The 27,558-nt window shown below is 45.1% G+C and overlaps 1 pseudogene; it reads right to left on the bottom strand.

Moving 5' to 3' along the window:
* Window positions 1–4,135: 4,135 nt before the first annotated feature.
* Window positions 4,136–6,133, bottom strand: LOC136515246 (putative disease resistance RPP13-like protein 1; annotated as a pseudogene).
* Window positions 6,134–27,558: the final 21,425 nt, after the last annotated feature.

Here is a 27,558-nt window from a genome sequence, read left to right as displayed (position 1 = left end):
TAGAAGCCGCATGAACCATGACCACGATTCATTGTTCTCTCCCTCTGCCAAAGCAAAAGCCATGGGTACTATCTGGTCCTCAGGATCAACAACAGCAGCCATCATCAAGGTGCCCTTGTACTTTCCTGTCAGGAAAGTGCCATCAACAAGTATGACTGGCCGACAAAACTGGAATGCATGTTCCGTTTGTGCGAATGACCAGAACACACAATAGAGGACATGCCTCAACGGGTCCCGAAAATACATCCCTTTGGTGTCCACAAACCATTTCAAGCCAGGGTTGTAGTAATGCATTGCACATAAGATGCGGGGCACCCTGTTGTATGCTTCCTCCCAACTACCCCATCAAATCGCCAGTGCAATTTGCTTAGCACGCCAAGCCTTTCCGTACTTCACATAATACTTAACGAATCTAGATATGGACTGTTGTAAAGAAGACACCAAAATGTCGTTATTGTCATCAACGAGCCCCAATATACGACGGGCAAAGTAATGTGCAGTGAGCTGCTAATGATTTTCCTTCCCCCTATTTGTTAGGCAAGTGTGGGGTTCGAGAACTTTACTTATCCTCCACTTGCCATCACTCTGTCTCTTTCGTGCATTTAACCTCCACATACAATTGTTTTTGCATATCACGTGGTACCTCAACTCCTGATCTGAATGAGTGACGTTGTACGGCCTATGGTGATACACAGCATAGTCCTGAAGGAAGAGCTTCATCTCTAACATTGTATTGAATATCATCCCCTTCCTAAGGGTTTCTTTCTCATGGTCATACAATGATTTCCTACATATTTGGAGACCGGTGTCACAAACTGCCATATCCATCATGCTGACATCCCTATAGCTCGAAACGCCCCTGAAAGGTACGTTCATCGACCTTAGTTGCTCAAGCTCAGTCACTGTGTAAGGTGGTGGTGGAACATACTGCTGCGCTTCGCTAATTCTGCCCCATGAATCATAGGGGGTATCATCTGCTGGCAAATCTGTGACTAGTCTACCCTGAGGCTGGATAGCATGCAAAACCTCAGTTGGTACTGGTAATGGCATACCATGAACAGGTACTGGCATGGCATCAACCGGTGTGGGCATAGCATGTCTATCTCCCTAGTCACCATCTGAATCGTCCGAATCACTGCTAACTACATCACCGGTCCTGTCCTCCTCCTGCTCCTCCTCTTGCAGTTCGAACTCGTTCACATCGAAATCATTGCTTATACAACCTACTTGACTTGAATGAAACTGCTCCTGCGTCAACTGATCGTCCAAATCCATGTTACCCTGAGCTGCTTCCCCTTCGACCCCCAATTCTTGCTCATTGCCTCCAACACCGTCAATGGACGGCCTGTCCAGGACACCCTGCATCCTGTACCCATTCTCCACCACCACCTTAGCCATGGGCACATTGGAACCTTGGAGCACCCTAGTGTAGCGGGACCAGTGAGCAGGGTCGCGCAAGGGTATGAGTATATAGTATGCCCTAGTCTTCCCAGAATCAAACCTCCCCCTCGGTATGAAATCACCGCCAAACTTTGCATTCAAACGGACACAAAGGTCATTGAAGCTAGGAGGTTCATCAAACCATTCTAATTCTTCTTCCATATCCTCAAACATACCATCTTCTCTCCTAACACTTCCTCCGTAAAAAACTCTAATACAACAATCCATCTACAAAAGCATTTCAAGAAACTTCATCAAGTCGTCGAAATCGTCGTACGTAATGTCCATAGTAATATTAATACATATTCTAACTATAACTATACTAACTAATTTAATATTAACATCTATACAAGGCTAACTATAACAACTAATTATACTAAATACAATGTATAACTAGACTCACTAACTGTACTAACTAAACTAACTAACTTTACTATCTATACTAACTTACTATACTGCCTATACTAACTAAACTAACTAACTTTACTAACTATACTAACTATACTTTACTAATTATACTAACTTTATTTATTTTACTAATGTACTATACTAACAATATCGATTCAATCAACAAATACACTAAGAGAGTACCTCGCGGCAGCGGCACTCGTCCTCGCAGCGGTGGCGCGCTAGACCAGGCCGGGAGGCGCGGGCGCTGGCCTCGGTGGTGGCGACGGGTGGACACGGGATAGAGAGAAGGGCGTGCGACAGTTGGGAGCGGTGTACAGCGTGGCAGTGAGGGCGGCGACGCGGCAGTGAGGGCGGTGGCGGGCGTCCGTGGCGCGGCAGGCAGCTGCCGTGCGTGGCTGGAGGGCACGGTGGGCAGCCGGAGGGGGTGGCGCGCCTGCGTGTGGGCGTGGCGGGCGCAGTGGGCGGCCGGCGGCCGTGGCGCGCCGGCGTTAGTGGCGCGTGCGGGCGTGGCGGGAGTGGCGCGCCGGCGTGCGTGGCGAGGCCGGTGCGGCAGGCGGCGTGTGGCCGCGGCTGGCACGGCGGGCAGGCGGCCAGGCGCGGCGGGCACGGCAGGCAGGCGGCCAGGCGCGGCAGGCGGCAGGCGCGGGCGGGCGAGCGCGGGCGTGCGTGCGGTGGGCAGGGCGTGGCACGGCTGGACTGGGCTACGGGCCTTTATCCGGCTCTGCCGCGCAACCGATCAGGGCGCGTCACTGCCGCGCCAAGATCGGTGGCGCGACAGACCCGGCCACGTCACCGGTCAGCACCCCGGTCGCCGCTACGTCATCCCTCTCGCCGCGCCAAAATGAATGGCGCGGCATAGGCGTTTCGCCGCCCCCGGGAAATAGGCGCGAGCAAAAGCTTTAGTTTTAGAAAAAAAATAAAACAGTGTTAGATTTAAAATTAGTTTACAAAAAATGTTAAAAATAAAAAAAATCACCAAACGAGTGTGGTCCACAGGTTTCCACATACTCCCGTCACTTTTCTGTTTTTTCTATGGCCATTTTTTTTATGTTTGGTTGCTGCCCTTTGCAGCTGCTGGACTGGCAGCTTTAGGCCCTACAGACCCTACAGTGACCTTCGATTGTGGGATAAAATTTGAAACCTAGAGGTGCGTTTAATCCGGGACAGAGTAGTTAGGCCCATGACATGATATATATGCAGCACTGGCACCAGGACTGCCAATGAAGTTTCCCAGTTCGCTTGTTGGTTTCAATAAGGGCTTATCAATCAGTCAACAGTGTTTTCCTCTCACAACAAACCAGCACCAGCTGAGCTTATCAGCCCAGCATGCATGGTCTAGTCAACCGAGAGGCCAGTCAGGAGCAGGACAGGACTCAGGAACCCCACGTTCCAAACAGTGCGACACTCAAAGGGCATGTCATGTGCTTCCGTGCAGCTCATCAATCATGCCTTGCCCTCGTCATCCTCCTATATCTAGCACAGCAATGCAAAGGGTACGGTGCAGAGATATCCAGCAGGCGTTTCTGCCAGACTAATCTCAGTCCAGGGCTCTAGGGAGTCCGATTTCCGTGACGCTTTCATCGTCCAACCATTCAAAGATGGGGGAAGATATTAGTTTTTTTTAGAATTTGGAGAACCTTTGGAAACTCTCATTTGCAAATACGACATCTAAACAAAAACGGATGGAGTATTACATGTCTGTGCTAAGTGAGTTCACATATGTGGGCACAAGACATGCCTGTGATGACATCAGTTCACAGAAGCGGGTTAATTTATTATAACTCGATCGTCTCTGATGACAGTAATCAGAGACACACTACTATATGGAGACACATCTATGGCAACTGTCATCAGAGACGGGGAAAACAAGTCTGTAGTGACTGCCATCAGAGACGGGACACCGTGTCTGTGATGAGGTCACGTACGTTATAAATGCACAAACTCTCAGACGCAGGATTATTCCCTGTCTATGACGAGGGTGAAGACCCGTTTGGGGCTCCGACATGTTGGAGACAATCAATCCAAGAAAATCGAAGATATATATCACATATATATGTCCATCACATCACAACAAACTTATTCTTCCGACATCAATAATGCAAGTTATACAATACATATATGTGTTAAAAAAAATGGAGCACTGCCCCTGAAGGCCTGAAATCATATCCCAGACCCAGAGCTTTTTGAAGACAAAAGGAAAAAAAAAAAGGTGCGGTGCGGTGGTCGAAGAAACTTAGGTATATATCCACTCCATGGAATTGGAAAAAGCAAATAGCAAGCCACATCAGCGCTTGCTATAATACCACATTGTTACAGCACTGATAATTCGAGGAACCCATGGAGGGGGAAGACCAGCTGGGCGGCGCTCACCTTGCCGTTGATTGTCTCCCTGGACACCTTCACCTTCATGAGGCGGAGTCGGAGGCTGCCCTGGACTGTCGGGCATCTGGCCATCTGCACGGTGAGGAGGCGGCTCTTTATCTTTGAAGCTCAGCTCGTGAGGCCAATCAGGTGTGTTATCATTCAGTTGTAGGTCTGGATGAAACTTGCTTCTTTCAAATTCTCCTTTGACGAGTGGACATCCCTTGACGTGCAGGTGCGCGAGCTTACGGCCGCAGCGTTGGAGGCCAACTAACGACCGTAATTTGGGGCAGCGGACGATCTCCACCTTTCGGAGGTTAGGGAACAATACTGGTGCACTGCCACTGCCATCGCTGTTGCCGCCGGTGATGCCCTCCCATGCGACAAGCTCGGCCATGTCGGTTAACACCATCTTCCTCAGCGATGGAAAAGCACCGAGAGACAGTCTGTCGAGCTTCGGGCATTTGATCAGTTGTAGGCACCTCAGCTTCTCCACGCTGACCAACCAGGAAGGTGAGTTGATGCCAACGTAATTCTGTATCTTGAGATCCTCGAGGTTTGGATGAGGTCGGAGGCCTTGGAGGACTTCCAGATCGCTCTGCGCCGATCCTCTAGCTGCACTGTCACTCCGCTGCCCCCACTCGAGTTTTAGAGTCTTGAGATGTACCTTGGCCCCGAGGCATGCACTCTCGGCCTCTTTCCTGCTTTCGACCTTGTCAAGGCACTTTATGGTGAGCTTCCAGCGGAGAGAATTGAGCCCCCCCAGCTCCCTCATGTCGTGCCCTTGTTCCGTCCTGCGTGCGTGGAACTCAACCGAGTCCTGCAGCATTCTCATGCTCCCGATGGCAGCTATCTGTGCGATCAGTGCGATGTACTCCTCCTTGCCCATATCAAGGTGCCGCAGGTTGATCAAGCGTCTCATATCTTTGGGAAGGCGGACGTCATCACTGCTGAAAATGACACTCAGTGTCTGCAGGGGTAGTAGCATGGTGACATCGTTACTGAGACATCCGATGGTGCTAGGAAGGCCCAAGTACCTCAGATGCTCGAGCTCACCGATGCCCACTGGTACCGCAGTGATGCGTGCAGTGTTAGATAAATCCAACACTCTCAAACCCTCGACTTGCTCTTCAGATCTTTTTTCTTTTGAGGAATCAACTCGTTCATAATCTCATCAGTTGATGTGCTGCTGCTGGCCGGCGAACTAGTTGCAGGCTTGCAGCAGCTGCACCGTCTTCGTCGTCCTTGTCGAAGACTAGTAATGGTCCGAAGCCTTCTCAAACCATAAACTGACTGGAGCTGGCCCAAACACTCCGTGGTCACAGATAAGTGGCCAACTGTTGTTGGAGGGACGCCACTGCTTCTTCTATCGATCCTATGGTAATAGCTTGAACAGACCGTCCGTATCATGGAGTGGATGTGCTCGTGGATCTCATAGCATGACGTGCCTGCTACATTTTGGAACAAAGAGCGTTGCACCAGAGCATCAAAGTACTCCTTTGCTACATGGTCCACGGTCCTCCCACCTTTTCTCTGCGGAGCCTCCACAAAACCGAGAGCTGTCCACATCCTCGTCAGCTTTTCCACTTCAAATCTCCATCCCTTTGGGAATATGCTGCAGAATGCAAAGCAACGCTGCAGGTGCGAGGGTAGCACCTCAAAGCTTTAGAGGTGATCTTTAACAAGAACATCTTCAATGCGATCTTCGATTGTGATATTCCTCAAAACACTTCTGTTCCCTGGAGAAAAACATGAATATATATATCCATTTAATATTATTATTGGGCTCAGTTACCAGAAGTATGGAAAGAATGACTAGTAGCGTGAGTGCATCTAGGACCATATAGTGCTTTTGGCGAATTGAACGACAACCAGCCTCTGCTCTGTTGCGCTTCTCACAGTGCTGCTGCTGCTGCAACATACTACTAGTACTATACTAGTAGCATACCGCACAAGAAACAGCTACAGCAGCAGCCCAAAAGTGCAGCCGAGCACACCCAACACGATTAAGCGACTAAAACAATGCATTTCAAGAGAACTACACGTGTTTAGTCCTAGGAATAAATCTGTTGTGCTTGGGATCAATTAAAACAAATGACATGCATATGAGAAATGAGCCAAGGTTAATTGATGAAAATGACAAGCATGCGATAAGAAGAGAAAAAGGGACATGGTTTGATGGAATTCAATTTATCTACCATATGAAGCCTGTTCATATTGTGCAATGTTCAAAATTGAGTTTCAAAATTGATGAATTGGCAAGCATGTATATATATTGAATAGAAAATAATATATAAGTGATTGCAATATGGGATGGTCTCGCTCATAAAGCTTGCTAATCTAAATCAAGAGTTGTGAAAATGGGTTTTCATGATGATCAATTGACATGGAAGCTTGAATGATCTCAAGATGAACATAATTGAGAGGGAACTTATAGAAACAATCTGGTTAGTCAAGCAAAAGTCAACAATGCAAATGAAATAGTTTTCAATATAATGTGTGCTTGAAGTTGATTCAAGACAAGAAGTGACTTGATGGATTGATATAGTGAAGGTAGCAAGGAAAGGGCTTCGAGGTATTAAGCGAAAATGAAGGGCAAGCGATGGCTTAGAGGCCGAGGGCTCATGGCTTGGTGAAGAAGAGAGCACTTGCATTGAATCAAAATATTAATCAAGCTATGGAGAGTCATGCCACTGGACGCTGAGGGCCAGCGTCCGGTCGACTCCAGTAAGGTTCCAGAGAGGGAAAATCACGACCGGACGTGTCCGGTCAGTGCTGACCGGACGCTGGCCAGCGTCTGGTCATACTGTAAACACTAGAGTTTGGGGTATACTGACCGGAGCGTCCGGTCAACATGTCTGGAGCGTCCGGTCACCCCACCGAGGCACATAACGGTTCGTTTTTTAGCTGGTGTTATAAATACCGCCTCCACTCGTGTGTGGGGGGTACTTTTTGCTCATTCCAACAGCTGAGAAACACCTTAGAGAGTGCCAAGAAGAGCAAGGTCCTAGTGAGGTGATTGAGATTTGAGAATCCAAAAGAGAGCCCTCATTAGTGAAGATCAAGAGTAGCAAAGTGTGCATCCACCTTCTCATTAGGCTTGTCGTGGTCAAGTAAGAGTTCGTGCTTGTTACTCTTGGTGATCGCCATCACCTAGACGGCTTGGTGGTGATTGGGAGTTCGGTGATCACCCGGCGGAGCTTGTGGGTGACCCAACTCAAGTTTTGAGCGGTTGTGGGTGATTCACCGCGATGGAGTGTCAAAGAATCAACCCATAGAGAGCACTTGATTCTTGCGCGGATCAAGGGGGAGCTACACCCTTGCGCGGGTGCTCCCACGAGGACTAATGGGGAGTGGCGACTCTCCGATACCTCGGCAAAACATCGCCGAGTTCCTTCCTCTCTATTTACTTTGAGCATTTACTTTGAGCAATTCATTTCATGTCTTTACATTCTTAGAAATGCCATGCTAGAGTAGGATTAGAACTTAGGTTGCAAGTCTTTTGTGCGGTAGAACAATTAGGAACACTTTCTAGGCACAAGGGGTTAATTGGGCTAACCATAGGATTTAATTATTGCAAAGAAATTTAGAATTAGCCCAATTCACACCCCCTCTTGGGCATCTTGATCCTTTCAATTGGTATCAGAGCCTCATGCTCACGTATTTAGGCTTAATCGCCTAGAGCAAGATGTCTTACGGGGATGGACCTCCTCCTATCTTTGAGGGAGATGACTTTCCTTATTGGAAAGTCCGCATGGAGGCGTATCTAGAGGCTCTAGATGTTGGTATACTTAGAGCCGCCTCACAAGGCTTCCCAAAACCTCGGGATGCTACTAACCTACAAGGCGATGAGGTTAATTACGAGAAGTGGAATGCAAAGGCTCGAAACACCATCTTTAGAGGCCTTTGCAAAGATGTGTTTAATCGGGTGAGGAACCACAAAGACGCCCATGCACTATGGTCGGACGTTTGTGCACTCCATGAGGGAACTAAGAGTGAGCGTGAGGAATGCTATCATCTTGTCATGAAAAAGCTCAACTCTTTTGAAATGCTTCCTAAAGAATGTGCTAATGAAATATATTCACGTTTGAATGTTCTTGTAGAGGAAGTCAATGGGCTTAGACTTACTCAAATGCAACCATCTGATGTTGTAAGAAAGATCTTGAGTGTCCTCCCCATTGACAAATATGGGCATATTGTGACCGTGCTACATCAAGGTGATCTTTCCACCGCTACACCGACACAAATCTTGGGGAAGATCCATGCTCATGAGATGTATATGCACATCACACCTCAAGATGGCTCATCCTCTACAAAGAAGAAAGAAAAAGATTTAGCATTCAAGGATAGCCAAGAGAAGGGCAAAGCAAGACTTGAGTATGAGAGCTCAAGTGAAGATGAAGTTGATGATGAAAGTCTTGCTCTCATGGTGAAGAAGACCGCCAAGATGCTAAAGAAGCTCAACAAGAGTGGCATCAAGTTTGATGGCAAGAAGAAGAAGTTCTTCACAAGCTCTAGAAGGAAGCCAATCTCCGAGATGGATTGCTACAATTGTGGAGAACTTGGTCATCTAGCTCATCAATGCACAAAGCCCAAGAAAGACAAGTTCAAGAACAAGAACAAGGGCAAGAAAAATGACTCAAGCAATGAAGATGAAGATGAGAAGAAAAAGAATAAGCCATACAAGAAGAGAGATGGCAAGAAGAAGGACTTCCACAAGAAGAAGAAGAGTGGAAAGGCTTACATCGTCGGTGATTGGCTCACAGACATTGATTCATCTAGTGGATCATCCGATGATGAGAGTGACAACGAGAAGGTGGCCGCCATTGCTATTGACTCATCATCTTCACCGCCACCACCGCCATCATCCTCTACACACCTATGCCTTATGGCCAAAGGTGAATGAAAGGTATCACATGATGATGATAGTAGTGGTGATGATCATGCTCATAATGATGATAGTGATAGTGATAGTGATAGCGATGATGAATATGAGTCACCTACTTATGATGATCTTGCTAAATTACTAAAGAAATACACTAAGATCATTATAAAGACTAGAGCTAAAAATGAAAAGCTTGAGATTAACAATGATTCCCTTTTAGCTAAATGTGAAATAGCCGAAAAGGCTAGTGTTGAGCTTAGAGAAGCAAATGATGCTATGTCATCCAAACTCAAGGAGCTCAAATCTTCTAAGAAAGAGCTCAAAGATAAACATGATAAACTTGAGTGGGTGCACAAAGAGCTCATCACTAGTCATAACAAGCTAAAGGATGAATATACCACTCTTAAGGTTAATCATGATACCCTTGTTATTGCTCAAGAATTTTTACCCAATGAGCCACATGATGCCACTAATGATGTTGTTAAGATTGATATAGCTACATCATGTGATGATCTAATTGATGAGAGCATTGAGCAAGGATATAGTGGCAAAGGCAAGCAAGTGGTTGAGTGCAATGACTATGATGAGTATGTCAAGCTCAAGCATGACAATGAAAAGCTAAAGAAAGAGTTTGAAGAGTTTAAAACCCATAACACCATTATGCTAGAAACTTTTGATCATGATGGCAACTTGATTCTTGAGAATGAGAAGCTAAAAGAAGAAAACAAGAAACTCAAGGAAGAAAGAAACAAGGTTGCACTCAAGGAAGATAAAAGTAGTGATGCACTCAAGGAAGAGAATAAGAAGCTCAAGTTGGAGAAAGAGCATCTTAAGATTGGATTGAGCAAGTTCACTAGAGGCAAGTATCTTCAAAGTGAGCTTCTAATGAATACCGCCATGAAGATGGATAGAAGTGGCATTGGGTACATGGCAAACAAAGAGAAGAAGGCTCAAGCTCAACAACAACAATCAAAGCCAAAGCCAAAGCCAAAGAGATGCTTTGAGTGTGGACAAGAAGGCCACTTTGCTCATGAGTGCCAAACTCCACCACCACAACCCTTGCCCAAGCATGCTAGACCCTTTGCCTTCAATGCTCACTACATGCTTAGAAAGGATTCTAGTGGAAAGATGAAAGTGATGTTCTTAGGACCTCCAAATAAGAATAGGCCTAAGAAAATTTGGGTTGCAAAGTCACTTGTTGAGAAGGTGAAGGGCCCTCAACAAGTTTGGGTTCCTAAAGCTTGATCTCTTGTGTGTAGGTGAACTACAAGACTGGTGGAAGTCATTGGGTTATTGATAGTGGTTGCACACAACATATGACCGGTGATCCTCGTATGTTCACCTCACTAGATGAAGAAGTAGATGGGCAAGAAAGAATCACATTTAGAGATAACTCAAAGGGCAAGGTCAAAGGATTGGGCAAAGTGGCAATATCAAATGATAATTCCATCTCCAATGTGCTATATGTTGCTTCATTGAGTTTCAACTTGCTATCCGTTGGACAATTGTGTGATCTTGGCTTCCAATGCTTGTTTACCGAGAAGGAGGTTGTTGTATCCAAGAAGGATGATGATCATGTGATATTCAAAGGATTTAGATACAATAACCTATATCTAGTGGACTTCACCTCCGAAGATGCAAACTTGAAGACATGCCTATTCACCAAAACAACACTTGGATGGATATGGCATAGAAGACTTGCTCATGTTGGGATGAGCTCACTCAAGAAGCTTATGAAGAATGATTTGGTGAGAGGGTTGAAGGATGTGAAGTTTGAAAAGGACAAGCTTTGTAGTGCGTGTCAAGCCGGCAAGCAAGTTGCAAATACCCATCCAACAAAAGCTTTCATGTCAACCGCAAGAGTGCTAGAACTCCTTCACATGGATTTATTTGGACCAACAACATACAAGAGTTTGGGAGGAAATCTTTATTGTCTTGTGATTGTTGATGATTATTCAAGGTATACATGGGTATTCTTCCTTCATGACAAATCTGAAGTTGCATCTTGCTTCAAGAAGTTTGCCAAGAGAGCACAAACTAAATTTGAAGTGAAGCTCAAGAAGATAAGAAGTGACAATGGGAAAGAGTTTAACAACACAAACATAGAAGCTTATTGTGATGAAGTTGGAATCAAACATGAAGTCTCCGCAACATATACTCCTCAACAAAATGATGTAGTTGAGAGGAAGAACCAGACATTGATCACTCTTGCAAGAACAATGCTTGATGAGTACAACACCCCCAAAGCTCTATGGGTGGAAGCAATCAACACCGCATACTATGCATCAAACCGCCTATTCCTTCAAAAGTTCCTTGGCAAGACACCTTATGAGTTGCTCAATGGGAAGAAGCCGGACGTCTCCTTCTTTAGGGTGTTTGGTTGCAAATGCTACATCTACAAGAAGCGGCAACACCTAGGGAAGTTTCAAAGACGTTGTGATATTGGCTTTCTTGTTGGTTACTCATCAAAGTCCAAAGCATATAGAGTATTTAATCATGCCACCGGCTTGGTTGAAGAAACATATGATGTGGAATTTGATGAATCTAACGGCTCCCAAGGAGCACATGAGAATCTTGATGATGTAGGTGATGAACCATTGAGGGAGGCTATGAAGAACATTCCTGTTGGAGACATCAAGCCTAAAGATGATGAAGATGATGTACAAGTGATTGATCCACCTCCTTCATCAAGTGTGCCACATGATGATGAAAAAGATGGGAGAGTAGAAAATGAAGATACTCATGTCTCCCATGAACAAATGGTGGGACAAGCACAAGATGTTGATGCTCCACAACCTCCCCCTCAAGTGGTCAATAGAAGAAATACACCCCTACTTGAAGATCATCCACAAGATCTCATCATAGGGAGTCCATCAAAGGGTGTAATGACTTGATCTCAAAAACTTACTTCATTTATTGCTCATCACTCTTTTGTCTCTTGCTTTGAGCCTACTAAGGTAGAAGAAGCTCTTCAACATCCGGATTGGATAAATGCCATGCATGAAGAGTCAACCGCGCCGTCGTCCAGAGGTGCCAGAGACTGCAGCCCAGCAGGATGATATCATTAGGGGTATTGCAGCTACAGAGGAGGAGGAGCTTGCTCAGCAGGAGGGTTTGGTCACTAGCGAGCCCAGTGACAGTTCTGATGATGATTACCAGCCCATTCCACAGATGCCTCCACGCCGACATGATGCTGAGGCCGACAGCTCCAGTTCAGCGCCACCTGCCCCGTAGACTGACCCCGCTCTTTTGGCTATACTTGAGCGGATGAGGCAGGACCAGGCCAGATAGGCTCAGGAGACAGCTGCTACACTTGCACAGTTCTAGACTCGGCAGGACGAGTTCTAGCGCCAGCAGCTTGTTATTCAGCAGCAGACCCAGGCACTACAGCAGCAGCAGCATGCTATGCATCAACAACAGATACTCATGCAGCAACAGCTTCTCGGGTTCATGCAGCATGTAGTGCAGGCGATTGGGGCCCCACCGCCACAGTCTACGCCCTAGCTTGGTTAGCCAGCTACCACTTCGATGACTCCAGCGTTACAACCTAGTGGGCTTCAGAGTCAGGGTCAGCCACCAGCACAGTATGCCTCTCCTACAGAGCAGGTGACCCAGTGGTTCGCTTCGCCAGTGGTAGCCCCGCAGTTCACACCACTCCGGACGGGCTTCACACCGGCACAGATGTCGTCGCTGCTTGAGCCAGACACTTCAGTCTCCAGGAGTCTTGGAGCCTCCTTTAGTGAGTTGATAGGGTAGCCCACTCCTCCATACCTGCATGTTCCAGGACCTTCTATGGCTGCACCTATCACAGCGACGACAGAGACGCTCCCCTCCTCAGTGGCATCATTAGAGCCAGCTGCTTCAGTATTACCAGCTCAGTCCACAGTAGCACCAGTTCCTGATCCGACCCAGATTGCTTCAGCATCACTTCCAATTTCAGAGGGTCAAACAGCCCAGAGCTCCGGATCAAACGATGATGGCACCTAGTTCCACCTTGCTCCTCGTACCTCAGCGCCCGGCTCGTCTGCTGCAGCCCCGCCGACCGACCCGTAGGTTTTGGTGTTTGACGCCAAAGGGGGAGAGGGTTCGAGTATGTTAGGCTTAGGGGGAGCTACTTATCTAGGGGGAGCTTAGTTATTATATTAGCTTATATATTTACATTTGGAGTTTTTATGTGTGAGATACATTATGCATACATGTTTACTATATTTATGTGACAGTGATATCTACGTGATCGTGATATATGACTTGTGTGCTCTCTACTTTGAATTCTTTATATGTCATATCACTTGTGCTTTGCTCATTTGCCTTTGCTTCCACGCTTTACTCTGATGCAAATGAGCTTTGTTACTTGTACTCATGCTTATTTCATATCTTTTGAGTACATCATGTTGGCTTGGATCATATAAGCTTGTCTAACACTTTTGTTCTTATTGCCAAAAGCTTATACGAACCAAGCATGTTAAAAACCTCATCTCTTTCACATACTCGAGGTAGTATTGTCATCAATCACCAAAAAGGGGGAGATTAAAAGCATCTAGGCCCTTAGTTGGGTTTCGATGATTAATGACAATACATGATTACTGTGACTAACGTGTGTTTTGTAGAAACAATTGAGTTAGGTCACGGTAATGGAGATCGATTGGTCAATCATGGTTGTCATGCCCCTACGATGGAAATTGTTTTGGTTTTCAAAGGATGGACGACAAGGTTAAGGATGGACTAGTTCTAAGTGTCGATTGGAGTTGGAGAGACACTTAGAGTAGTTTAGGACTTTGTTTTTCCTTTGGCCGTACTATTAAGGGGGGTATGAACGGGTAGCTTGACCTAGGTGAGTCTAGTGAGTTAGGTGTGGTGCACACTTGTTAAAACTAGCACTAGGTAGCTCCACAACAGCCCTTTGATCCAATGGAGCAAACTTCATTCACATATGTTCGAGAGTTGGAAGTGAATGGAGGGTCAAATACTGACCAGACGCTGACTCCGGTGTGACCGGACGCTGGCTCCGGGTCCGGTCAGTTCATTTGACCAAGGTGAAAGCGTCTGGAAGTGACCGGACGCTGCGAGGTCATGCCACTGGACGCTGAGGGCCAGCGTCCGGTCGACTCCAGTAAGGTTCCAGAGAGGGAAAATCACGACCGGACGTGTCCGGTCAGTGCTGACCGGACGCTGGCCAGCGTCTGGTCATACTGTAAACACTAGAGTTTGGGGTATACTGACCGGAGCGTCCGGTCAACATGTCTGGAGCGTCCGGTCACCCCACCGAGGCACATAACGGTTCGTTTTTTAGCTGGTGTTATAAATACCGCCTCCACTCGTGTGTGGGGGGTACTTTTTGCTCATTCCAACAGCTGAGAAACACCTTAGAGAGTGCCAAGAAGAGCAAGGTCCTAGTGAGGTAATTGAGATTTGAGAATCCAAAAGAGAGCCCTCATTAGTGAAGATCAAGAGTAGCAAAGTGTGCATCCACCTTCTCATTAGGCTTGTCGCGGTCAAGTGAGAGTTCGTGCTTGTTACTCTTGGTGATCGCCATCACCTAGACGGCTTGGTGGTGATTGGGAGTTCGGTGATCACCCGGCGGAGCTTGTGGGTGACCCAACTCAAGTTGTGAGCGGTTGTGGGTGATTCACCGCGATGGAGTGTCGAAGAATCAACCCATAGAGAGCACTTGATCCTTGCGCAGATCAAGGGGGAGCTACACCCTTGCACGGGTGCTCCAACGAGGACTAGTGGGGAGTGGCGACTCTCTGATACCTCGGCAAAACATCACCGCGTTCCTTCCTCTCTATTTACTTTGAGCATTTACTTTGAGCAATTTATTTCATGTCTTTACATTCTTAGAATTGCCATGCTAGAGTATGATTGGAACTTAGGTTGCAAGTCTTTTGTACGGTAGAACAATTAGGAACACTTTCTAGGCACAAGGGGTTAATTGGGCTAACCATAGGATTTAATTATTGCAAAGAAATTTAGAATTAGCCCAATTCACCCCCCTCTTGGGCATCTTGATCCTTTCAGATGTGATCTAGAAGTGCTCAAAATATCCCAAGTGAGAAATCTAAATGAGTAACATCAAAATTAGGATTAATTGGGAGTTGGCTGGGAAAACCGACCTAGGCGAACTTCCCAACTCGCTAGGGACGATTTTGGTAGATTTTGAAGGCTAACAACTAGTATGGCAAAAAAACTAGCTTGGGTCAGTTTTTGCAGAAAAGTGCAACATCGACTAGTTTTGTGGGAGGGATATTCATACCCTCCTCCAACAACCCTTGGAGGGTTGATAATGCTTTGTGCACCTCCCTAACTTTAGAATAGCCTATTAAGCCCTCCTAGTTCACAATAGCTGTGGCATTTGTGTGAAAAGTGAGATATCCTTTGAATTAAAGAGTGCGATTTGAGTATTGTGACTTGTGTGAGCATTAGAGAGCTAAATCAAACCTTGATTGTGTGAAAAAACATAAATAACACATGAATCTTGAAAGTGCAATCAAGCCCTAATTGTGGATTTTGATGATAATGACCACACAATTAGAGAACTAATGAGATTTATCGAGATGACAAGCAGGGAATTCATGTTCGAGGATGATACACAAAATGGAGGAGCCCGCAATTACAAATGTAGATGGCTTCAAACTCAAAGGAGGTTTAAATTCTTTTATATTTTGAATTTGAGTATAGGAAAAGCCATACTATAAAGGAGGACACAATGCTTAAGCTAACATGTGCTACCAAGTGCTCAAACCTTTACATGCATCTTTAGATTCATAGCCAAGACAACCTACACTTCACTCTTACTCTTGCTGTCTTGCCTGGTGCGGCACTACCGCACCTGAAGAGAGGCACTACCGCACTTAAGCCGCAGCACTGCCACGACTTAAGTGACCGTTGGGGCTAAGGGGGTATTTATACCCTTCCTCTTTCTCCCCAACGACTATCTTCTTCCTCCTGCTCATTCCAGCACGCCCAAAACAGAAAAGGACCCCTCTCTCTCTTCCTCCACTAGTGACCTTGAGCCCTCAAGCAAATCCATTGATTTCCCCATCAATCCTTGAGAAAAAAGGGTCCAAAACTCGATTAGAGAGCAGCTCCATTGATTCCCCAACTCAAAAGGGCACTTGGTTCACGGTTTGGCCGGCGGTTATGTTTGTTACTCTTGGAGCTTGGCTCCTAGCCGGCTAGAGCATCGCTCGTGGAGCTTGCCAACTTGTGTGGCAGTCCTGTGAGGTTTGTAACCATCTCTTGAAGCTAGTATACTCACCCCTCATCTCAAGAGTTAAGTCTCTTGACTTGAGAACGAGAAAGGGTTGGAAAGCCCTATGCCTTAGTGGCTAACCTCAACAACGTGGAGGTAGGCGAGCCTTGGTGGCGAGCCGAACCAAGGGATAAATCATTGTGTCACTTGTGCTTGATTTACATTACTTGCATTTCATATTGTTGGTCGAGGTGATTTCTAGGGTTTCTAGTCGATCTACTTGTGTGTGGTGTTCCTACAACTTCTAGCTCTTGATCTGTGACTATCATACCTGCAGTAGGCTGAGAATTTCTCTGATCTAAGTTTCCATGCACTGATTTTGAACTATTTCTTGAAGTTGTCTGCAGGTGCGGTAGTGCCGCTATTCTGGTTCGGCAGTGCCGCAGTCCAGCAGTGCCGCCCTCTAGAGCGGCAGTGCTGCAGGGTGAATTTGATAAAAGTTTGAGTGTTTGTTTTGATAGGCCTATTCACCCCTAGGCCAACCAGAGATCCTACAAAGTGGTATCAGAGTGGGTTACCTCATATACGCTTCACCACGTGAGGTATGGAGCCCGGAGGAGGAACTAGTGGCATGAAGCGGGTGGATGTCGACACGGATAGCAGCGAGCTGAGCGCATCGATAGCAAGCAACACCATGCTACCACATCTTGAGGCTACCGATGCAAAAAGAGCTCTCAATGAGAATGAGAGAAGAAGAAGGAAGGAGGCAATAAAGCTAAAAAGAGAAGCAAGAGAGAAGAAGAAGGAGGAACAACAGTTAGAGGACAAGAAGCAAAGAAAAGAAGAAAGAAGGCTCAAGCGAGAAGCAAGAAGAAAAAGAAGAGAAGCTAGGAAGAAGAAGGAAGAAGAAGAGAAGGCAACAAGTACATCATCAAGCATATCAAGTAGTTCCAAAGATGGAGATGATGATGAGTCATACCAAGTATCGAAGGGGAACAAGAAGGAGAAGAAAGGAAAGGGCAAGGCCGACAACAACAAATATGCCGCCGTATCCTTTAACTATTCTTCTATTCCTTTGATTAACAATGATCGGAGGTCTTTCATCAATGTGCCCATGGGCAAGTTACCTCATTTTAATGGGACTAACTTTGCCAAGTGGAAGCACTTGATGAGAGTGTATCTTATTGGTCTTCACCCCAGCATTTGGGAGATTGTTTACAATGGATTTGAGCCACCGGTTGATCCCAAGAACCCAACACTATAATAGATGAGAATCATTCACCTCAATGGTCAAGCCACAAGTGTGTTGCTTAGTGACTTGGATGGTGATGAGTACAATAGAGTGATTGGAGTTGATGTTGCCAAGCAAATATGGGACACTTTGCACCTAGCACATGAAGGGGTTGACAAAGTGAGAAAGGCAAGAATTGACTTGTTGATGTCAAAGCTCAACTGGTTTGTAATCTTGGATGGAGAGGGGCCACAAGATATGTTTGATAGGTTGATGACAATGGTGGGCAAGATTAGAGGCTATGGTTGTGATGAGCTAGATGATCACAAATTTGTCAAGATTATGTTGGAAGCTTATTCACCTAGAAATGAGACCGTAGTCACTCTAATTAGAGACAAGAAAAAGTTTGAGTACTTCACACCAAATGATGTACTTGGGAGGATCTTGACCTTTGACATGCAAAGAGAAGAAGCAAATGAGAGGAAGAAACTTGGAGAATTGCAAGCAAAGCTAGAGGGCATCAAGATCAAAGATGTGGCTCTCAAGGCCAACAAATCAAGCAAGCAAGGCTCTACAAGCAAGTCCAAGATCAACCAACAAGCTTCAACTAGCAAGCCCAAAGCAAGCAAGTTCAAGAAAGAGTAGAGACTACATCATCTTCAAGTGAAAGTGAAAATGACGATGATCAATATGAGAAGATTGATGATGTTGCTCTCTTTATGAAGAGGTTTCACAAGGGGCTAAAGAAGCAAGGCTACAAGGTAGTGAAGAGAAGCTTTCCAAACAAGAAAAAGAGGACATGCTACAATTGTGGAAGCACCGATCACTTCATTGCCAAGTGTCCATATGAGATCAAGGACAACAAATACAAGGACAAAAAAGACGACAAGGCCGAACGTAGGAAAAGCAAGAGGAACATGGGAGAGGCTCACATTGGGCATGAATGGGACTCAACTAAAGAGAGCTCAAGTGAAGAGGATGAGAAGGTTGCAACTATTGCTATTCACAAGTCATCCCCTACACCAAGGCTCTTCAATGACATGTCCGATGATGACTACTACTCCCCTCACATTTGTCTTATGGCAAAGCGTAAGAAGGTAAAATCCAAATCAAAGGCCAAATCTCCTCCACCTTCTAGTGATATCTCTAGTAGTGATATTAGTGATAGCTCTAGTGATGATGAATCTAGTGACGAAGAAATAAATATGATAACTAAAAATTTGGATGGAAAGACTAAATTATTCATCTCTAAGCTAATGGAGGATTTAAAGAGTGTCCAAGCCGAGCTAGAACCAAGAGAAGAGATTCTTATCCAACAAGAGGATCTCTACGTTGCTAGCAAAAAAGCTCTTGCATTAGAGAGAAGTGAGGTGGAATCCTTGTCAAGGCTTTGGCCAAAGAGCAAGAGGACCATGCTATTGCAAAGAAAGCAAATAAAGCTCTTAAGAAAAAGGATTGTGACTTGGATCAAAAGCACCAAGAACTTGAGATGCAATATAGCATTCTTTGGGATAGCAACTCACATCTCCCTAAGGCAAAGGAAACCTCTACTCCCTCCACTAGTCAAGGTTGTGAAAAATGCTTTAATATTGATTTGAATGCCTATTCCACTAACCTTGCAAACATGGAGGCTATGAGAAAGGAGATTGCTAGGCTCAATGAAATCATTGGAAAAGGATGGATGGGTGAGACCCAATCAAATGACAAGAAGGTTGATGAATCAAAAGGGCCACAATTCAAACAAGGAAGGCATCCCTCAATCAAGCATGGGCTCGGCCACACAAAAGGAGCCAAGACAAATGGAAGAAGGATAGTGAATGGCTTTGAGTGTGTGTAATTTGAGAGGAAGGGCAAAATTAGTACAGATCAGCCTGCACAGACCACGATAGTGCAGCGTCCTAGAGTGGCAGTGCCGCGGTGAAGGGCGGCAGTGCCATGCCCTGCAAAAATGGGAAGGCTACTAATTCTGTTCCTGATCAAACTAAGCCCAAGAAGAAGGTGTTCCAGCAGAAATAGGTTTTCCAGAAGCTTAAGGAATCAATGTGGGGCAACAAGAACAAGTATGCCTATCAACCAAAGATCTATGCACCTCAACAAAGCTTGACATCATGCTTTGTTTTGAAGAGCAACAATAGTGGAAAAGTGGTTGCCAAATATGTTGGAAAGGAAACCAACATATATAGGAATACTTCTATTTGGGTTCCTAAGTTTCTTGTGACTAACATGCAAGGCCCCAAGTCAAATTGGGGACCTAAATCTAGCAACTAAACTTGTTTTGTAGGCATACTCCTCTAGTGGATCAAGTTGGGTTCATGATTGTGGATGTACAAATCATATGACCGGAGAAAGGAGTATGTTCTCATCATATTCACCGATGACGCACTCAAATGAAAATATTGTCTTTGGAGATAATTCAAAGGGGGATGTGATTGGTCTTGGTAAAGTTGCTATAACTCTTGAGCATTCAATTACAAATGTATTACATGTTGATTCATTGAGTTACAATTTGTTGTCCATTTCTCAATTGTGTGAGATGGGTTACAATTGTCTCTTTACGGATAAGGGCGTGGAAGTCTTTAGAAGGGAGGATTCCTGTATTGTCTTTATGGGTCAATTAAAGAACAAGCTTTACTTAGTTGATTTCAACAAAAGTAAAGCTAAGCTTGAGACTTATTTAGTGGCCAAATCTAGCATGGGTTGGCTTTGGCATCGCCGATTAGCCCATGTTGGGATGAGGAACTTCGCCAAACTTCTAAAAGATGAACACATCCTTGGACTAACAAATGTTCATTTTGAGAAAGATAGGATTTGTAGCACTTGTCAAGCTGGAATGCAAGTTGGCGTACCTCACCCACCAAAGAGCATCATGACCACCAAGCAACCATTGGAGCTAATACATATGGATCTCTTTGGACCGGTCACCTACCTAAGTATCGGGGGTAACAAATATGGTCTTGTTATTGTTGATGACTATTCCCGTTTCACTTTGGTATTTTTCTTGCATGACAAGTGTCAAGTTCAAGAGAAGGTGAAGATATTGTTAGAAGAGCTCAAAAGGAGTTCGGTCTTCCCATCAAGAAAGTGAGAAGTGACAATGGGACCGAATTCAAGAATACTCTAGTTGAGGAGTTTCTTGATGAAGAGGGCATCAAGCATGAGTTTTCAACTCCATACACCCCTCAACAAAATAGTGTAGTAGAGAGGAAGAACCGTACACTCATTGACATGGCAAGGACAATGCTAGATGAGTACATGACGTCGAACATCTTTTGGTATGGCACCATCAACACCGCTTGCCATGCCGTCAACTGCCTCTACCTACACAAGAAGTTGAAGAAAACTTCATATGAGCTTCTAACTAGTAACAAGCCTAAGGTGTCTTACTTTAGAGTGTTTGGGTGCAAGTGTTTCATACTTAACAAGAAACCCAAAACCTCTAAGTTTGCACCTATAGTTGATGAAGGTTTTCTTCTTGGTTATGGATCAAATGAACATGCCTACCGTGTCTTCAACAAAACCTTCGGGAGAGTTGAGATTGCGGTAGATATGACATTTGATAAATCTAATGTCTCTTAAGTGGAGCAAGTTGATTCAAGTGTTGTAGGAAAAGAGGATCCACCATGTGAAGCAATCAAGCAATTGGCTATTGGTGATATTAGACCACAAGAAGATGAAGCCACTGAAGTGGTGGTTCCTCAAGTTGCTGCTACACCTATTTCTGCTGACATACCTGATGCTACACTGCAGCAAACACCTGCTGCAACTCCTACACGTGGTAGTGCCGCACTTGAGGGTGGCAGTGCCGCACCTACACAGTCAGCAGCAACTGATTCGACTCTAGCTCGTGGACAAAACCTACAACCCATATTTGAGCAAGATGATGATGATGATCTAGAAGATGAACAAGAGGCCATAGAGCATCCAAGGCTAAGGCAAACAATACAACATGATCATCCCGTTGATAACATCCTTGGGAGTCTTTGAAAGGTGGTAATAACTCGTTCACATTTAGCAAACTTTTGTCAATATTACCTGTTTGTTTTCTCTTTGGAGCCTCTTAAGGTAGAACAAGCACTTGGAGACTCGGATTGGGTGATGGCCATGCAAGAAGAGCTTAATAACTTTGAAAGAAACCAAGTGTGGACTTTGGTGGAATGACCCAATACCAATGTCATTGGCACCAAGTGGGTCTTCCACAACAAGCATGATGAGAATGGAGTGGTGACAAGGAACAAAGCAAGGTTGGTTGCTCAAGGTTTCACTCAAGTAGAGGGCTTGGACTTTGAAGAAACATATGCACCGGTAGCAAGACTTGAAGCAATTTGAATGCTTCTGGCCTATGCCGCTCATCATGACTTCAAGCTATATCAAATGGATGTGAAGAGTGCATTTCTCAATGGCCCTATTCAAGAACTTGTCTATGTTGAGCAACCACTAGGCTTTGAAGATGGCAAGTTTCCCAACCATGTCTAAAAACTCCAAAAGGCGCTCTATGGGCTTAAGCAAGCACCAAGAGCATGGTATGAACGCCTTAAGGAAGTCTTGCTTAAACAAGGCTTTGAAATAGGCAAAGCCGATCCTACCCTTTTCACTCAAAAAGTTGGCAAATATATATTTGTGTGCTAAATATATGTCGATGACATAATATTTGGTATTACTAATCATTCTTTTTGTGAGGAATTTAGTAGGATCATGACCAAGAGATTTGAGATGTCCATGATGGGTGAATTAAAGTTCTTCCTCGGATTTCAAATCAAGCAAGTGAAGGATGGAACTTTCATTAGCCAAATGAAGTACACCCATGATATGCTCAAGAAGTTTAACATGGTGAATGCCAAGCCTATCAAAACTCCCATGCCAACCAATGGACATCTATATCTCAATGATGAAGGGAAAGGCGTGGATACTAAGGTATATTGCTCCATGATCGGCTCTCTACTTTATTTGTGTGCATCTAGGCCTGATATTATGCTTAGTGTGTGCATGTGTGCTAGATTTCAAGCTAACCCGAAAGAGTGCCACTTAGTGGCCGGTAAGAGAATCTTGAGATATTTAGTACACACTCCTAACCTTGGCCTGTGGTATCCTAAGGGCTCTAAGTTCGATCTACTTGGGTATTTGGATTCCGATTACGCCGGTTGCAAAGTAGATCGAAAAAGCACCTCGAGGACATGTCAATTCCTTGGATGGTCCCTAGTGTCTTGGAGTTCTAAGAAGCAAAATTGTGTAGCCCTTTCCACCACCGAGGCCGAGTATGTTGCAGCCGGTGCATGTTGTGCTCAACTACTTTGGATGAGGCAAATCCTTCAAGATTTCAAATGTCACTTCCCCAAAATCCCACTCTTGTGTGACAATGAAAGTGCCATAAAGCTCACCAACAATCCTATAAGCCACTCAAGAACTAAGCACATTAACATCCGATATCATTTCTTGAGAGACCACGAAGCCAAAGGAGATATCGAAATTTGCCATGTGAGCACCGAAAAGCAACTAGCTGATATCTTCACTAAGCCTCTCGATGAGTCAAGGTTTTGTGCTTTGCATAGTGAGCTAAATATACTTGATTGTCGTAATGTGGTTTGAACTATAGCACACCTTGATTGATGAACTAGCATGGATAGGAGAAATGAATTGGAAGTTTAAATATTGTGCTTCAAAATGATTTTTGATAAGAAACAAGTGCATTATGATCATTGTTTGTATTGATTGTTTACTGATGATCATAGTATGCTTGAGATATGTGTCCATATCCTATATGTATATAGCTATTTAGTTAGTAGCTAAATCTTGCTATTCTGGGGAGTGCGGTGTGCCGCGGCTGCCTTGCGGTAGTGCCGCACTGGCTGCTAACACTCTCCCTCATCGCCAGTAGCTGCTGAAGCTTGTGAATGGAGCCATTCTGTCCCTTTCCTCCCAATCCATGAAAACCAAGGTGAAACCCTAACCTTGTCGATCTATGCTATGCAGTTCTTTTGATAATAGATGAATGTTTCTGGTAACAACATGACTGGTTTAGAAGTGAATGTGATGGATGAATTGAATCATAACAATGATTCATGGATGGAGTGCTTCCAATCCATGCGACAGTGCCGCATGCTGGGAGCGGCAGTGCTGTGACTAGAACTGCATTCCATGCAGATTTGATCAAGCTTTCCATAAATGACTCTGAAATGATTGGATTCATTTGCCATATTCTTTACTAAGTTAAACATGATGTTATCTTACCTATCTTTTGTAAGACTCCATATTTTTTATAGAACTATACTTGCTGAGATTGTATAGTGGGCTGAGAGTTAAATTATGAAGTAAATTTAGTAGATAAGAAGATGCAAAATGCAATCTTGGTGAAACAGCTGGTGCGGCAGTGCCGCTCTTAGGCTCGGCAGTGCCGCTCCTAGGCGCGGCAGTGCCACATGTCTAGGGGTAGTACCTCATCAGCTGCTTCCCTCGCTTGCACGTTGACTCTTCTTGAGTACTTAACTTGCTTTATACGGTAACTTCTACTCTTCATTTGTACAATTTCTCATTTTGGTCTATGCTTTTGCGTAGATGGCCTCCGGAGGTGAAGATGACCAGAGGGGGAAGAGGAAGATGACCAAGCCTCATGACAAGCAAATGCCTCGTTGTGGTCGTGGTAGAACCACAGGGGGTAGCAGCAGTGCAGTAGGCAGAGGGGATGATAGTGACAGGGGGAGAAAGGATCTGTTGATCCAGGAGGAGGAGAACTTGGAGAGGGCTGGCCACACCATTCCTCCAAGTGCTTGCCCAGATACTCCACCTTACCTTGAGAAGTTTGACAGAGGTTACATCAGAGAGTATTCTGAGGATGTGGTTATGAGGCGTCCAGTTGATACACGTGCTCATCCCGTGCTCAATTATGCGAGAAAGCTGAAGATGGTGGAAGAAGCACATGAGAACAATCTCTATGAATAGCCAAAGGATTTGGGGATTGACTACAGGTTTTGGAATGAGTTTCATTCCAACTTCTATGCATCTGTGAACAACTCCAAGAAATCCAAGGTTGTGATGATGCAGTATGTTGATTGGGAGGAGATGAAGGCAAAGAATGAGCCAGAATTCAATAAGCTGATCAAGGCTTGTGAGTTGTTTGGCCTCACTAATATTATGAGTTTCAGATATAATTAGAATGAGGATGTGCTAGCCCAGTTCCATGCCACTTTCTTCTATAGCATCTACACTGATGAGATTCACTGGTTGACTGAGGGACGGCATTATAGAGTTGACTTTGTGACTTTTAGCTGGATCCTTGGTTTTGGAGAAGAGGAGCAGGGCTTCACTTACATTCGTGATAAGGCTAGAGCTAAGATCCGTGACATAGCTTATATATGGATTGACAGGAGAGGTGTAGATGGGAAGGTCAGTGGCCTGAAGAGCTATTATTACATTATGAACAATTTGATCAGGCACACAATCCATCCTAAGGATGGAGCAGCCTCTGATCTTAATGGATATGTCAGGAATGTGCTTGCTAGATTTGCTCCTGGAGGTGACAGGTTTAATGTCCCTCGCTTCATGTAGCATGAGCTGAGGAATGCCATGGAGGATGGGAGAAAGGGGATACCCTATGCCCCCTATCTCATGTTTATGATTGAGAGGGTCACTGGCTACAAATTTGAGAAAGATAGTCTTCACACCGTCTACAAAATTGAGAAGACCCAAGGGGCAGGTGCTAGCAGGGTAGTGAGACGCTCCCCATCAGTTGAGGAAGTGCCTGAGTCATCCTGATCTAGGCCTCATAAGGAAAATAAGATGGAGAAGTGGATCAAGGCCATCTTCACCACTTGCACCTATGCGGCAAGGATCGCATATCAGGGCCGGTTGGAGAACCATGAAGCCAACCGGGAGGCTAGAGAGCGTGCAGGGCTGCCACCTCTTTCTCTAGTACAGTCACCGCTGAGGTTTGACAACCTCCCTAGCCTCTCCGACATAGATTCAGAGGATGAGGAGGAGGAGCAGGAGCAGGAGTAGCCAGAGCTTGACCCTCACACGAGGTTGAGCTCCACCTTGCAGTCCATAAAGAGAAGTACCAGGAGTGAGCGTCACACTTCTACCACCCATCGCCAAGGGAGGGCAGTGGTGTCCTCTTCCTCCTCCTTCGACGATGATGATGGTGGTGAGGAGGATGTTGCAGGTGCTAGTGGAGCTGCTGGTGCAGATGATGTTGATTGGGACACCATTCAAGAAGATGAGGAGTGAGTGTTGGTCTTTCTTCTTTTCTTCTCTTTTTGGTGCTTCATGCCAAAGGGGGGGGGGGGAATTAGAGTGGTCAACAACTTTTTTGTCGCCATGGAGAGGAGGTTGCTGCAGCTGGCGCTTCATGTTCTTATCTGTTTAGAGTAGACTTTGTTAGGTTGAGAGTTTGAGAGACGATTCAAAACTCTATTTATGTAATAATGCTACTTAAGTACTTTATATGTGTGTGATATGGACATATATTAATGTATGTTGTCGTTTGTGATACATTTGTGCTAGAATGTATATCTTTATATGTATTACATGCTGTGTGGTGTCTGCTCTTATCTATGCTATTACAGCTAGTGCGGCACTGCCGCACCAGCTGTAACAGCAAACTATGTTGTGCATAAACTATCATTTGCATCACGTTTTATATACCTGACATAGTAAGCAGCACCCCACATGAACATGGATGTAGGGGGAGCCCCATCACTTTCACTAAAATGTGGATCTTGGTTTATTATGTAACACCCTAGGTGTTAGGCTTGCATAATTTGACTTGCATTGCATGAGCATACTCATCAAGCATTCATATATAAGCTTTTACGTATGAAACATATGATTGAAACATATGAAACATGTCTTGTTATTTCATGTTTCCTTTGTGTATGCTTATGATCATGAGTGTATAAGTGTAAGTGGTTGATGTTAGTTACTAAAACACCTTAGCTACACTTAGGATGACTAATGGAACATTGTTCATGTAGACCACTTTGTCTAATTAAGCTCCTAATTGATGATATGCATGTTGACCTAGGGAGTTTTATGTGTAACCAATGTATGAAATGCTTGTGTGAACCTTAGGAATAGCTTAAACATGTTTAGAATGTCATTATGAACAACTTTGGTATTCATGACTAGGGCTAGTTTGGTCACTAGGACATAGATATAGTGTAAGTCATCATTTGAAAGTGGCATGTTTGACCTAGTTTGAAATATGTCATAAAGACTTTGCATGGATGTGTTCACTAAAGAAAAGTGGTAGTGTTTGAGTAGAGCTACAACTTTTATTTTTAGGTCATGAGCTAATTCAGTGCATAGCTTAGTCTTTTTGAGCTCCCAAAAATCAACATGTCATTGTTTTTCAACACTTAGAAATATTCTAAGTCAGAATTGGTTCATAGTTTTGCAGGCTCAACTTTGGGATGATTTTACTCTCTATTGGTTGAGAATTAGAACTTGATCCTTTAACAGGAATTGTAGGTGGTATATAGGGCTACAACTTTGATTTAGGAAGTTTTTGCTAATCTGCCTTGGATTAGGAGTTTGGTCAACATAAATTTGCGCTGACAGTCGGCCTGTTGAACTCCGATGGCCACCTCGGCTTGCCTTCGGTGGCCGACCGGCGCCAGAACATGAACGCCGCGTGGAGGCCGCGCGTCGCCGTTACCCTGACTGGCTAGGCCATGTCGAGCCACAACATGCCTTCACCCGCCCCAGCGCTCGCCTATGACGCCTGCGCTCTCATTTCGCTCCCTACCTTCTCCTTCACCTTCGTGTAGCAGCCACAGCAGCTCGGACAGCGCTGCCGTTGCCATTGTCGGCCACCCCACTCACTTTGCGCCGCGTCACTTCTCTGCCACCGCCGTAGTCCTGTCGTACTCCAACCACACCACCATACCCACATTTGCTTGCTAGCCGCACCCGGTAAGCCATCATGCCGCGCACGACCTCGCCGTTGTTTTGCCGCCGTCCTCCATCGCCGTGGCCGGGCCATCTCCGACCACCATTAGTCATGCTTGGGTGTGCGTTAGAGTCGCCTTAGGATGTAGAGTCTCGGCA

Source organism: Miscanthus floridulus, chromosome 17 (assembly GCF_019320115.1).
Source record: "Miscanthus floridulus cultivar M001 chromosome 17, ASM1932011v1, whole genome shotgun sequence".
Taxonomy (NCBI): domain Eukaryota; kingdom Viridiplantae; phylum Streptophyta; class Magnoliopsida; order Poales; family Poaceae; genus Miscanthus; species Miscanthus floridulus.
The sequence above is the reverse complement of the archived record's forward strand: the minus strand, read 5'-3'. Positions and strand labels throughout refer to the sequence as shown.